Source organism: Corvus kubaryi, unplaced genomic scaffold, assembly GCF_017639235.1.
Source record: "Corvus kubaryi isolate FWS band 111438036 unplaced genomic scaffold, C.kubaryi_AGA036_p1.0 37745, whole genome shotgun sequence".
NCBI classification, from domain to species: Eukaryota; Metazoa; Chordata; class Aves; order Passeriformes; family Corvidae; genus Corvus; species Corvus kubaryi.
This window is the reverse complement of record NW_024581150.1, coordinates 8,418-22,461: the sequence shown is the minus strand read 5'-3', so window position 1 is coordinate 22,461 and position 14,044 is coordinate 8,418.

Sequence of the window (14,044 nt, the reverse complement as noted above, 5' to 3'; positions counted from 1 at the left end):
GTCTCAGAAATAGCATTAACTGTAGCAAGGTGTTATAATCTAAAGTTCCATTAGGTGACCACTTTGCTCCATCTTCTAATTTATACAGTGGCCACCATTGGGTGCAATATTTTATAAGAGTTCATTTATTTTCTGTGCCTCTAGCTCCTACTATCTCTTTCCAATGTGCCAAAATACAGCCAAGCGGGCTTGCTCTGGAGATTTCCTTACTCTGTCTGGTTCCCATCCTATTCAGAGTTCGAGTTCACTCAAATACTGTGCCACCCCCTCTGGGTCACCCGTATAGTGTATAAGCCACTCTTTATAAATTCTCCTATGCCTTCTGCCAAGCCTGCTTCACTGCCACTTAAAATCTTCTTCAAAAGCCTTTACTACCCCCTCCCAATCTGTTTCTAGCACGCTACTATTTTAGGAACATGATGCTTTTTGCCACACAAAAGTTTTAAAACAAGATGTTCCTTGCTTTCCCAGCACTCCGGGCACAGATCTCTGCCTGCTAAATAAATAGAATCGTAATATCTCCAACTTCTGCAAAACCCACAGCCGGTGTGGGGCTGGAGTCTTCTTATATACACACACAAAGCAGGGAATCCTTTCTATCACTCGTGCAGGTAGGACAAATGAACGGAAAGAGTCGAGGGCTATACTCCTACCATATAACTGCTGAGGGATGGAGGGGGGGCAACGACCTCCCTCCCTGCTTAGCCACTGTTGTTTCTATCTCTTTCTCCTAGTTTTATCTCACTTCCACCCAAACCTTTCTTTGCACTCTCTCACAGTTCTTTCCCAGTTTTCTTCCCAAACCGCCCAAATCTCAGGTACCAAATGCAACTTTCTGCACACACACTTTAAAATCTCAGGCTCAAAATCAACTTCACTAGAGTGCCTCCGATAGCACTGAGAACATAGGCTCCGCTGCCTGGCAGAAGAGCAGTACCACCTCTTCTTACAAACTTTAAACTGTATTAATACCCATGCAACATGCCACCCTCTCGCTGAATGAAAAGTTCTGATACATCCACAAAAACAAGCTATTCCACGTACTCTTTCAAAACCTAAATCCTCCGCTGCTGCTTGCTCCCAGTCTAAAGCCACCAAACTTCCTGCAGAAGTTTTGTATATTCCCTCTAGAGGAACTCGTTTGCCTCTTCTCTCTATCCAATGTCCTATTGGATTTATAAATTCCTAAGAATCAAGACCAAACCACTGAGGGGAAGGGGTTCTTCTAACCTCTCGCCTAGCCACAATTCCAAAATCAACAATCAAGCACCACCCCAAACAAATGCTTCAATACTACACATTCAAACAACACACAGCAACATACATGTCTCCAATTTACAAATGAATAGGCGAGCTAATTGTTGGGGTTTTAGTTTAGTCCTAGTTTTTTTCCTGTTAAAGGAATTTTTTTCCCATATGCATGTTGCTAGGGGACAAATGTCTGTACTTAAGAAAGACAAAAAGAGCTGCCCATTGGGGGTGGGGTAGGCCTGGCTACTCCTTTGTTTCACCTGGGTGTGGGGTCAGTTCGCTCTCGGCATTTGGAGAGAGAAGCTGCAGAGAAAGGAGCTGCTGGTTCTTTTTCTTCGGCCATTTTTCTTTACTGCTGGAAACAACGCCAGGATCCCAAAGCTGTTTTCCCTGCCCTGCTGGAGGCTGGGCTGTGGCCGCCCTGCCCTGCTGCTGCTGCTTCGAGCCTTCGCTACGCTGTAGCCGTGCTTGCCCTGCCTGCCCGACCTCTGGGGGGTTCCCCGCTTGGATACATCTCATCTGTCCTCTGGGATCTGCGCTCCTCCCTGCCGCTCCAGCCTGCCACTCCAGCCTGCCGTTCCAGCCTGCCGTTCCAGCCTGCTGTTCCCGAGAGTCTGGCTGGACACCGGGGCCAGCTGCCCAGTGGTTTGTGAAGCCTTTGTTCCATCCCTCCCCGGGACCCCAGGCCACCAGTGCCACGTGCTCCCTGAGCTCGCTCCGGAGCGCCCCCTGCAGCCGCGGGGAAACCATCGCACCTGCCCTGCTCACCGGGAGCCGCCAGCGCCCCTGCCGGCTGCGAGCAGAACTGCACCCAAGGGGAAAGGGCCTGACAGCTGAGAAGGCTGGGACTGGGTTTGTGATTGTTTGCTGTTACTGCCATAGTTATTGTTGTTTTGTTTGACTGGTTATATATATAATAGTAAAGAACTGTTATTCCTATTTTCCCACATCTTTGCCTAAAAGCCCTTGATTTCAAAATTATAATAACTCGGAGGGAAAGGGGTTACATCTGCCATTCCAAGGGAGGCTTCTGCCTTCCTTAGCAGACACCTGTCTTTCAAACCAAGACACTGATATATAGCCACATACACATAAAAGCAGTCCAGTAACAACCAATATCCACACAGGCATATAAGCAACACAACAACAGTCAAATCAGCTACTAGTAGCAAGAATATTCACAACACTCACTTGTAATAACTTCAGGGTCCCTCTTATATTTTCCCCAATACAGTAACAAGTTCTGGTGGGACCCCACCCCGTAATCACCCAATCTGCTCTCAGGATTGCTGGCAGCCACTCTATCGGTTGACAATTCCCCTTGCCGGCTCCCGTAGCCAGTCACTTGCAAGCCCCACCTTTACCCACACAGGGACTACGCTGTGCGTGGGACATCTCCTCGCGGCTTACCAGCAGCCCTGGCCACGCGTATGACTTACAGGCACCCTAAATGCAAAACATACCGTTTATCCACAGTTTCAGCAGGTCGTTGTCTATCCCTCACAGTGAGCGAGCCAAAGGGGCGGAGTTCCTCCAGGAAAGCCCTGGGGTGCCCCTAGGATGCCCGCTCCTCAGCCAATCCTGCAGTCAGACAGAGTTTCTCCTGGCTGCTTTCCAAAATGATTGCCAGGAAAGACTCCACTACCAGAATAAGTAGTAAAGTAGGTATGTTTATTCCAGCGCTGGGATGCATGGGGGATAGTTCCTCCAAAGTCATGCACGCTAACAGCTGCATTCAGCTTGGTATATGTCAGGTTACAACCTCCATATTCATTAAGTTTCCCAATACGCCTATACATATTCATTGCCTAGTCCCGCCTAGCTTCTCTTCATATTACAATGAGCCCAGAAGTCATTTACATTCGCGTTGCGCTTGCGCAGTGTTGTCTGGTGGTCGTGGGTAGGGGTCTCTGAGATGAAATAAGAGTCTTCCTCAGATGAAGTAAAGGGTCTTCCTCATCTTGAACTTTTCACCTTTCCTCCCTGCGCATGCTCTTTATGTCCCTGGCCTAAGGCCAAACTTCAAGACTGGTTTGAGTTAGTTTTAGGTTAAAAACAGGATCTTTGGTCAAGATTCCTTCCCTTTATCAGTAGTCTCATATCTTCTTATCCTGCTTTGGTAGGCACAATAAGTGTTGGGCAAGCCGTATGCATTGCTTCTCACAAACAACTTCTTAGTAAATAATTTAATCTCTGCTTTCCCATCCCCCTGATTCACTTCCCTGCCTGTCTTTCCTGTCTGCACCCCCTGAGGCAGCCCGTCCTCATGACTACCTGCTTCGCAGCCATTTGCACCCAGCCTGCAGCCATTGCCGCCGCCGCCTTCCCCATGTTGCTCAGAAGCCAGCCCGCAGCCGTCATTCACTGACAGAAGAGACACGCAGCCTGCTGCCGCTTGGAAGTCACACCCAGTCAATCACAAGAGCCGCGCAGACTCATCGTAGCTTGTAGCACACACGCTCTATCTGACAAGCAGATGCCAACGGGGCGCCCCGGGGTACAGCGGTAACATTCTGTTCTTGTCTTCTGTTTCTCTCTCCTTCTCTCTTTTCCCCTCTCTGCTCCCTTTATTATCCCACTTCGGTAGGAACACTTATCTTTCTTTATCAATAAACAGTTCTCAGATACAATATTGCCACATTTGTGATTTATTTCGTCCAAGAAATCTATCAAAAAGAATCCTCCCCAACTCCCCTTACAGCAGGACGGGACATTTCTCTATCTGCAGATGTTCTCCACTTTGTCTTGACATTTTACCCAACTCAAATAATGGCTTTAGCAAGCTCTGAAAGGCTGATTTTGATTAATGCTCAACAGCTCCTGCATAACAAACGGGAAACTTCGGAGCAATAGAAAACTCTTCTTTGTGTGGTTAGTTAATTTTTTGTAAAAGTTTCATGTGCAGATCCAGTCACTTAATTACCTAAAAATCTTGGTTTCTTAGTGATAAATAGTTTCCCTTATTTATAAACCTTCATGACTCAGAGATCTTAAAAAAAATATATGCATGAGCTCTGCTTGTGCCCTAGGAAAAGTGTAATACAATGTTGTAGTTGCTGTGTTTCATCTCAGGAAGTTCAGCTGCCTGTGCCTTTTCTTCTCAGTTCAGCATTGACTGTGGTATGCAAACCAATTAAAGAAGGAAAAATAGAGAAGAAGTGGAAGAGGAGAGACAGTAATATGTATCAAGATCATATTTCCTCTTTCTATCTCTATAATGTAATTAAATTACTGAGGCCCACGGAGGTTCACTGATTACCCGCCCCATAATGTGATTTTTTTTTCTGGCTTCCTTCTTCCTCCATAAGGCTATTTTCTTTTTGAGTAATTAGTGGGAAATGTTGTTCTCCTGTGAGGGCTAATTGAGCATAATTAACCATTGGACAACATGCACTCACATCATCAAGCAGAAGAGGGCAGTAAATCAAAAGCAGTAAGATTACTAAAATCTGGGACAGAGAAAGAATTCCCTTATCCCCAAAACCTGGAGCTGAACAACACAGGAAGAAATTAATAATGTATGCTTTTTTCCGCCTGGAGAAAAAGGGCTTGACTTGTTTGGGGTTTTTTTATTATTTGTGGTTTGTAGAAAATCCAAATCATACAAATAGTTTTCATTCCACTGTTTTAGTAAGTGACTGATTTCCAATGCAATGTATTTGGTGTTGAGGCTCTTATAAAGTGAAAGGAGCCCAACCTGGAGTAACTGTTCAAGGCTTGACAGTTCTTGCCTATGGGAACACAATGAGGCTGGATGTGAATGTCCTTGTTTCCATTTAAATTATTAATGAAGTTCTATAAAATCAAAATCACTGCAGTCTCACCCCTCTTCGTTACTACAAGTAGTGGCAGCAGCAGCAGCAAGCTACACAAAGTACTTAGTTCTAGTTATAAACAAAGAGAAAAGAACTTTCAAGTGTCTGAAATTGTTACTTTATGAGTAACCCTTAATGGCTTGATTTCTACCCCACTTCCTTTCTGCATGTCTCTTCACAGAGTCATGTGTTCCATACCAGTTCTGAGATATCCTCACTCACCACTGTCAATGTGAATTGGCTGTTCCTAAACGAAAAGTAGTTTTAAATGCTGAAATATTTTGCTGTGAAAAACAAAAATGTCTTCGAGGACAATTTTTTTTTCTTTAAACCAAAATAACTGAAAGCAAACTGGTTAGTCTCTGTATGGAATTTCTTCTTGTAACCCACCACAATTTCCAAAGGGTTATCATGTATAGGAAGGGGGCATTCTGTTTTGTGCTACCTCTAAATTAAAAAGACCAACATGCCATGTACATCCCATGTATTTTCTAAGTGAAAATGAGGTAAAGTCCTCTTTCACACTGATTCTAACTTTTTCTTTCTAAAATATTGCAACTGCTGTATTTTGAAGTCTAACATATAGCAACAAACCACTTAGTCTTTTATTTCTATGTAACTCTTTCTTTTTTAAAATCAAGATAAATTTATTCAAGAATAAAATCCTGCCTGAAACAGGCTTGTTTTGGCATTGCATTGTTCCCCTGCCTGAATCACATAACTCCCATGTAATTAGTGGTGTTACAACCCCAGCTGAGGATCAGAAGCCTCTTGGTCTTACCTACTTTACAAGCAAAGTAGCATTATAACTTTAATGAAAGGAAGGTATGTGTTTCGGTTTCTTCATTTGACGTTTTGTTTTATTTTATTCTAGCTTGTATGTTATTAATGGACAATTTTAAATGAGAGGGAATGAATTCAGAAAATATTTGGCTTAAACATGCAATGTAAAGGCCTTTACAGTAAAATATAAGCTGCTTTAGGAGCCTACAGTATGAATAAAATCAGGGGGGTGTGGAAGGTATCTTTTCAGCTTTATACCGGCTAGCGCTTGTATTTCAATGCCTTAGAAAGCCTCGAGCAGCCTTGAGAGGTAGCAAGGGCGATCTAGCACTTTAGTAGCTCTAAAATCGGTACCTGAATCAGCTGCAGAGAAAATACCATCAGCAGAAGCAAAGAGGGAGAAATATAGCTCCCTGCTCGCTCAATTCCCTGCAGTTAGAAGCTTTCAAATGAGACAGACGACCAGAGATGTTCACAGGAAAGTAGCTGAGCTGAGAGAGGGCGTTTGCCTCCCCTCAACCATCTTTATTAGGAGAAGGGGAAAGGGGCGGACTGGGGGCGGACCCGGGGTGAGCGGCCAATCAGACACTGCTGAAGAGTCTGAGTTACATTTGGCTTTGCCCGCGCTTGGAACAAAGGAGCTCAGAGCACGTGTCTTTGGGAGGGGGGAGGGGAAGCTCAAAACAGGCAGCAACAGGGGGGTAGATAGGAAGTTTAAGTAAATGTGAGTGAAGTTGACACTAGTCATGTGTCTTCATAGCACAGAAACCTTGCAGCAAGTCTGAAACTTTGCCTTAATTCTGTTGGATCTGGAATTCTCCACAGATGGAACTTTTATTTATCTGGTATTTATCTTCAGCAATAGAAATATGTGAATCAACAGGTTTATAGACCTCTAATTAGGTCACATATCCCTGCAAAAATAACTCCAAAAGCTGGTTGGAACTAGCTGATCGATCTTTAATGTCCCTTCCAACCCAAACCATTCCACGATCCCATGATTTGGGGAAACATTTGTTCCTTTGTCATGTACAAAGTGGATATTCAGTGGCCCTTTCTGGAGTGAGCATTTGCAGTGTTGCCTGGGACTGCTACTAAAGACTGGTTCCAGTTATCAGTAGTGTGTCAAAATAGCCACCTCCATGTGAGACTTTTCCACCAGCAGTAATCTTTGAGCTCTCAGCTCACAATGTAATACTTCTTTTTTTCCTACAAGGGCTTTTTTTTTATAGAAGCAAGACCACTCAAATGTTTCAGAGTTGTGCTAGCAAAGTGACTACTTTTGTGACAAATACATGCAGCAAAATATCCATCCCAAAGAGCCCACCTGAGATTTCTTTCCTGCTAGCACAGACAGCTTCAGCAATGTGCAAAGCAACAGCAGTATGTCCTGTGGCATCCAGAGTGTGGAGACAACCTAAGAGGGCTGCATAGGCCAGGTGGCAGGAAAATGAACATCAGCTTTACAGAAAGGACCACTTAAGAGTCTGTTTTTAGAGCACCCCTAAGTAATGGCCATGTCACCTCACGAAGGAGCTACTGAGATGTGCAAAGCAGCTTTGGTGTACATGGCTTTTGTTCAGCTGACAGTGGGTCTGTGTTTTAATGAAGTTGTCTACTCTTTTCCATGAAAAGGATCAAGGCAAGAGGTTTTCTAACTTTTTTGAGTTTTTACTTGGACCCATGGAAAGAAGAATAAGGAATAAACCCCAAATCAAACCCCAAAAAGTGAGCACATCAAGTCAGGACTTATTAAGCACTAAAGATGAAACTGACAGCACTTAGATCTGCCAGGCTGCAAAAAAACTGTCATTAAGGGCTAACATTTCCATCCAGCCGGACACGTTTCCAGTCTATAACACAGCAATTTTTGCCAGGAAGTCTTTAATCTTTTCCTCCCAATACCCCACCCTTCTCTTGACTTGCTCTTTTTCCCATTTATTTTATAATTGTCATCTACTATCTTCTATCATCCACTATTAATGAGATTTTAGCTTTACATCTTTGTTACATTTGTGACACTATTTACATACTACACTATTAAAATAATTACATTTTCTAATGTGCAAACACTGAATATTATAATTTCTAGCAGCAACGTGGATGTCAGCTATATTGTTAATAAATGATAACATTTTTCCCCATATAATTTGAGGCTTGTTTTTAAAGGCAAACAAAAGACCTAAAAGTGATACCTCTTACCTTTTGAAGAGCAGACAGACAACTGAAAATTTGTTAATATAAACTAGGAGCAAAATCTGTAACTGACAACATCCAAGTGTATGCCTTATTACACATCTGGCAGGCTTAGTGCGTGGAAAAAGCTAAATTTTGCTATGGTGTGTGCTTTACTACAAAGCCACAGCTCATTTAAATTTACACCTCAGTAGTGGCCACTTACATAAGAGGCTGCTGGTAGCACCATCTATTATTAGTAATGCCTGACATGTTTTTGGAAAGAAAGAATCACCAATGTTTCCATGCTTCAGGGCACAGGACTGATATTTTTAGACCTACCCTTATAGTCAGGGAGATGTTTGTGCCATACCTGAGTAAAAAAACTGGCCATGTTATTTATCCTGGAAAACTCAACTTGTATGTAACCTGCAAAAGTCAATCAGATTCCAGAGCCTAAAGACCCCTGAAAGATTTTATTTCCTTAGGAAAGGAAGCTGATGCCCTGAAAATGCAGAGGGAAGAAATATTCAGCTCAAATGCATAAGGAAGAGGAGCCAGAGCAGTAGAGCAGTGGGTGGTAACATGCAGAAGGCAGAAGCTGAAGACCGGATATCTATTAAAATACCCTAGGGTATATTACCGTGTCCTGCAGCCGTAGGGAGGAGCAGAGAAGATCCAGCAGGCAGGAATTGTGCAGCAAGATTGATTCATTCAATTATTTTACAAACTCTTTTATAGACTTTTTTCTTCATAGTCTAATTGGACAAGGATCAGCCACCCCTTGGGGGTGATTGGCTAAAATCCTAAAACATCCATTGTCAAAATATTTTTCTACTATACTATAAAAGAAGACTTTTCAAGGCTGCAGGTGTTTCATTGTTTACAGAACTCTGCTACTATCTCTGTGAGAGAGAAAAGTCTCTCATGGACTTAGAAAATAGCAAGAAAATCCTTGCTAGCAGCATTTTTGTATCCACAATTCCCCCTTTTTGTTTTATATGATAACAATTCTACTATTAATCCTAAATAGAAATTTACATCAGTTATTAATTCTAAATATGTCCTTAAGGCTTTAACTATCTGACTCCATAACAAGAAATTTAAAGTTCAGTCTCTGCTTGTAGAAGGACCTGATGGTTGACATCTTGGTCATCATCAGAAGAGTCATTAGGTGTTGCAAAATGGTTAGAGGATCAGGGACATAGATCATTGATAAAGGGAACGAATCAATAACTGTACAAGCAAAAAGCCTGCAAGCAAAAGGCCTGTATGAGAAAAACCCTCCATGAGAAAATCCCTGTGTGAGAACCAAGCCTGAGAACAAAAAGGGAGTTTGAGGATGTGCAGCTGTGCAGATAAGACCCGAAGAAAGGAGGGTGAACTCTGAATTCTTTTAATCATAACATAACCAGAAGAAGCTTGCCAATGTAGTCTAATTATGTAGAAGCAGAAATGCGCTTTGGTAAGTTTTAAGCCACTTAAGAGTTAACAAGCTGGTATACTATATAAGTGCCTCTGGATTGCTAATAAATGGAGCTTGCTTTTATCAACCATATTGGCTGGTCTGCAATTTCTCCCCCCGTCACAGTCAAAGGACTTTTCCAACAATTAGGCTGATGATCTACATTCTGGTCTCCATTTGGATGGTTGGCGTTCTGATCATCATTTGGAGGTTGCCTGTTCTGCCTCTGGTGCCGTAGGTCAGGGTGAACACATTTTGAAGGTAGCCACTGTACCCCAGTATCTGTGGAAATGCAAGCATACCCACGACCCCAAATGATAAGCTCATGAGGGCCTTCCCACTGGTTAGTAAGTAAATTCCGTACCCAGACTTTTGCTTGGGGCAGTTGTGTCTCGCCTGAAGACTGCAATGAGAGAAAATGATTCAGAATAACAGGATTATTTGAATTTTGTGGTACTGTAAGGTGATTAATTGTATACAAAGCTTTTTCTAGTTGGCTTCAGTAACCAAATTCAAAGGTTCCTGTGAGAATCATTGAAAAGCCATGGTAACAGCCCTTAATTCAACTAACTGAGCAGAGCCTGACTCGGATTGGTGTGTTAGTCAGCCACCACCAAGGCAGTGTAGGATACTGTGCGCCCTTACGTACAGTGACCCCTGCTAAAAATTTGTCCCAATCCGTACCCCCCAAGCTGCCAACACGTCCCATCCCCAAAGGTTAAGGGAAGTAGCGGTAACATAAGGCCTAATTGTAGCTGTGTGCCCCTCTGAGTCCTTCACCATCACAGGCCGTTCACTTCAATAGCTCTGTGTGGTTCCTTCCTAATCCTGCGATGGCCAATCCCACAGGGGCTAAAGGCCATGAGGGAGGCCACGCAGAGAAGGAGATGATAGTTACATCAGTACCCATATCAATCAAACCTCGAAGCTGAGTCCGGGGCGGACGGGTGTTCGGCAGGATCAGGGTACATGTCATCTGTGGCCTTTGATCAGAGATGTCTGCAGTCCAGAAAGCCTGTGGAAGTCCTGTAGATCTACTGCCATTATCTTCATGAGTTTGTTGTTCTATCCTGGGGACACAAGACTTAAAAGGCACTCATTTAGCAAGGCAGGTCTTTTCAGGAAGGGGTTTTTGCATGGAGACCATAGCGCAAATCTGACCTTTAAAGTCAGCGTCAATAACTCCTGAGCGCACTAAGATTCCTTGATGGGTAACATCAGGTTTTCCCACCAGCATCGCACTGGATCCCTGGGCTAAGGGTCCATATGCATTCAAGGGAACCTTATAAATACCTCTAGAGTCTAAGATGACTGCTGCTGAGGTGTGGACGTCAAACCCGTCTGATCCGTGGGTGCTGTCTCTAGGGTGACTGAGTAGGCCTGTGCCTGTACCTGTGCCACTCTCTGGGGGAGCCACTGCATCGGAGAGCAATTCCCCCTCCTTGCACCCCGGCGGAAGTTTCCTGATAAAGGCCGACCGTCGGCATGAGTCAGAGATCTACAATAGTCCAAACAATGCCCTGGCCTGCTACACCTCTTGCACTGGGGGATCGGTGTGTTTTCTTTTTGGCTTGGCTTAGGCTGCTTCCGTTTTTTCACCTGTTTGGGTTGCTTTGGTTCACGACCAGAAGATGAGTGAACAGGCTGCAGGAACGCAGCCAAAGCAGACCTTCTCTGGTTCCCAGATCCCACCTTAGAGCAGGCTTCGACCATGTCTGTTACCTCAGGGTCCCCTGGTAAGGCATCTATGATTTTTCTGCACTCTTCATTTGCGTTGTCTCTCACTAACTGCCTTAACAATATCTGCCTTAACCTGTCATCCTCAACCTGCTTCTCAAGAGAATCAGCAACTTTTTCTACAAAAGAGAGGTATGACTCTGATCTCCCTTGAACTATTTCAGTATATCACTTTCTAGGAGCAGACAACTCTATGGTTTTCAACAGGGCCGTCATGCCGACCTGTTGAGCTTGCTGCAGGATGCTAGAGGACAAGGTACCCTGTAGATTGGGATCAGAGAAGGGACCAGTCCCCATCAAAGCATCCGTTCCCACTGTCCGTCTAGGATCGGCAGAGGGAACTGCATATTCCCTAATGCAGCCTTGTCAGCCAGCTTTCTCCAGGTTTTCTCAAAAACTCCAAACTGTACAGGTTGAAATAGGATTTGACCTAAGTGTCTGATATCAAATGGAGCAAGCAAATCTGTATTTATCACCCTTATTATCTGCATAACCTCAGCAGAACCAAGCCCATGTTGTGCCACCTTGGATTGCAAATCCTGGGCAACCTTCCAAGCAATTACCTCATGCTTGTCATGCTCACTTGAATTTGGGAGAGCCTTATACACTGAGAAAGCTTGGATCTCCCCTTTCGGGGAGTCACCACCATCCTGAACTGCTGGCACAGCCTGTGGATGGGGTGTAACAGCTTCCCGATTACTCCCAGAATCCTCAAATCTATTTGGCATTCCCAGGGTCTCCAATAATTTCCAATCTCCCTCCTCCAACGCTCTCATCTTAACTGACTCCAAGAAGCTATTGTAGTGGGTCGGACGCACTGTTACCGTGCAGTCCGGAAAGGTCCAGGGGCGAGACCGGAGCAGCCTTTTCCTTCGCTGCCCAGCTATGGCAGCTTTACGCCCCGGGGCCAGAACCTCATCTGCCTCACTTCCCGACGAGGAATCATCAGGCAAAGGCAACTTTGAGGCACTGTGAGCGAACAGAGGTGGGCGGGGAGGTGTTGGGGTCTCCTCCCCTGCCGTGTAGCCCTGGGAGAGGGGCCCTGAGGGGACAGACACAGGGTTTCCCTGCCCCTGCTCAGCCTTGTTCCCCATTGGTTGGTTTCTGTTCCCTGCGCGGGCGAAGGACCCTTGGTCCCGTGACTGTGACAGTTCCTCGGCAGAGCTCCGGCCATGCGGCTGGAGAAATAAACATCTCTCTGAAACAGCTATCAAGAATCTGTCTGTCCATATATATTTCCTTTCCACGGGACTCCTGGTTTGGTATATGTATGTTGCAGGATCCCCACTGCAACAGGGAGGGACACACTGGCTAGGTTGGCTAGAGGCAGAACAGACAGCACAGACTACAGCTGGCTGCGCTGCAGTTTGAACAGCAGCCTTTTTACGGGATGCCATCTCGGCCAGTTCCGACCGAACTGGTACTGGAGCTGCTGCAGCTGTCTCCAGGGCTGCTGCCACGCCCGGCGCTGCGCTCGTCTCCTGCACTGTGCCAGAGTTCGGCACCGCCGCTGGCCCTTGCTCTGCGGCCACGTTCGGCGCCGCCACTGGCCAAGGCATGGCCACTGCGTCCGCCACTTCTATCACCGGTCCCGGTTCCACAGGCAGCTGGAGCACCGGCGCTGTGCTGGTTGCTGACACTGCAGCCCCCGCCGCCACCACTTCCGGGTTTTCCTGCGGCAGTGCTACTTCCGGATTCGGCATTGTCCGCACCACTTCCTGCCTCGGAGCCGTGTCTCCCACAGGCAGTGCAGGCAGTGTGGGCGGTGGGGTGCCCCTGGCATCTGCAGCAGCTGCTTTTGCAAGCTGAGCAGTTCCTCCAGCTGCCGTGATATGTTCAGCAGCTCTGTCAGCAAAGGCAGATGCTGTGTTAATAGGTCAACGGCTCGGTTCTGCAGCTGTGCAGAACAGTCCAGCGCCATAGAGGGCAATGGACCACACCCAGGCAGTCTCAGTGCAGTCACTCCAGGGGCTATGCTGGCCAAGAAGGTAGATCCAGGCGTTCCTGGCACAGCCGATGCATGCGGAGACAGGCTAGGAGCCACCACAGGGGTCCAATTCGCTAAGCCGCTAATTCGCGGTCCTGGATAAGCTGTGGCCACTGCTGAGCCGAGCAGCAAGGCAGGCTGTGTAGCTTCCTGCTGCCTTGACACCCCCGCCTCTGCTGGCGCGGGGTCCCTGGGGGCCGCGGAGTCCTGCGACTGTGCAGGGTGAGCCGGCGCAGGCTCTGCCCGTGAAGCCGGGGGGGGTTTTTCGGATCCAGCACCACATGCCCCTGAAGCCCAGTCAGTGGGATCCCCTTTGGACATTCCCCCATCACTCACTACCGAAATAGGCGAGCCAGCTCTGCTGCCACAGTCAAGGTCTGTCAGCAGCATTCCAAGTTCGGAATAATTCTAACGCTGCTGGGTTCCCAAACGGGAGCTCGTGCCGGACAGCACAGCCAAATTCCTGCCACAATCCAAAGTCCAGGGCAGTGTTTCTGTCCATGGGAATCCCTTGCAAAGTAGCCCAATCTAATAATTCCCGAAGTGAGTTTTCAGGAATGGAGGTGTGCATTATACTGAAAACACCTTTCCAGACCATTACTACAGCGTCAAGTTTGTGAGCCGCTGTTTGCCATTTTCTCAGTCACGTTGGACCTCCTGGTCCCGGGGGGGGAGGGGGGGGAAGGGGAACAGCGTACCTCTAGAGAAATTCAGCTTGGCTCGCAGCAGCAGGACACTTCCCAGCATTCAGATCACATCAGCGGTACCAAATAGTAAAAAAATGCCCTAGGGTATATTACCGTGTCCTGCAGCCGTAGGGAGGAGCAGAGA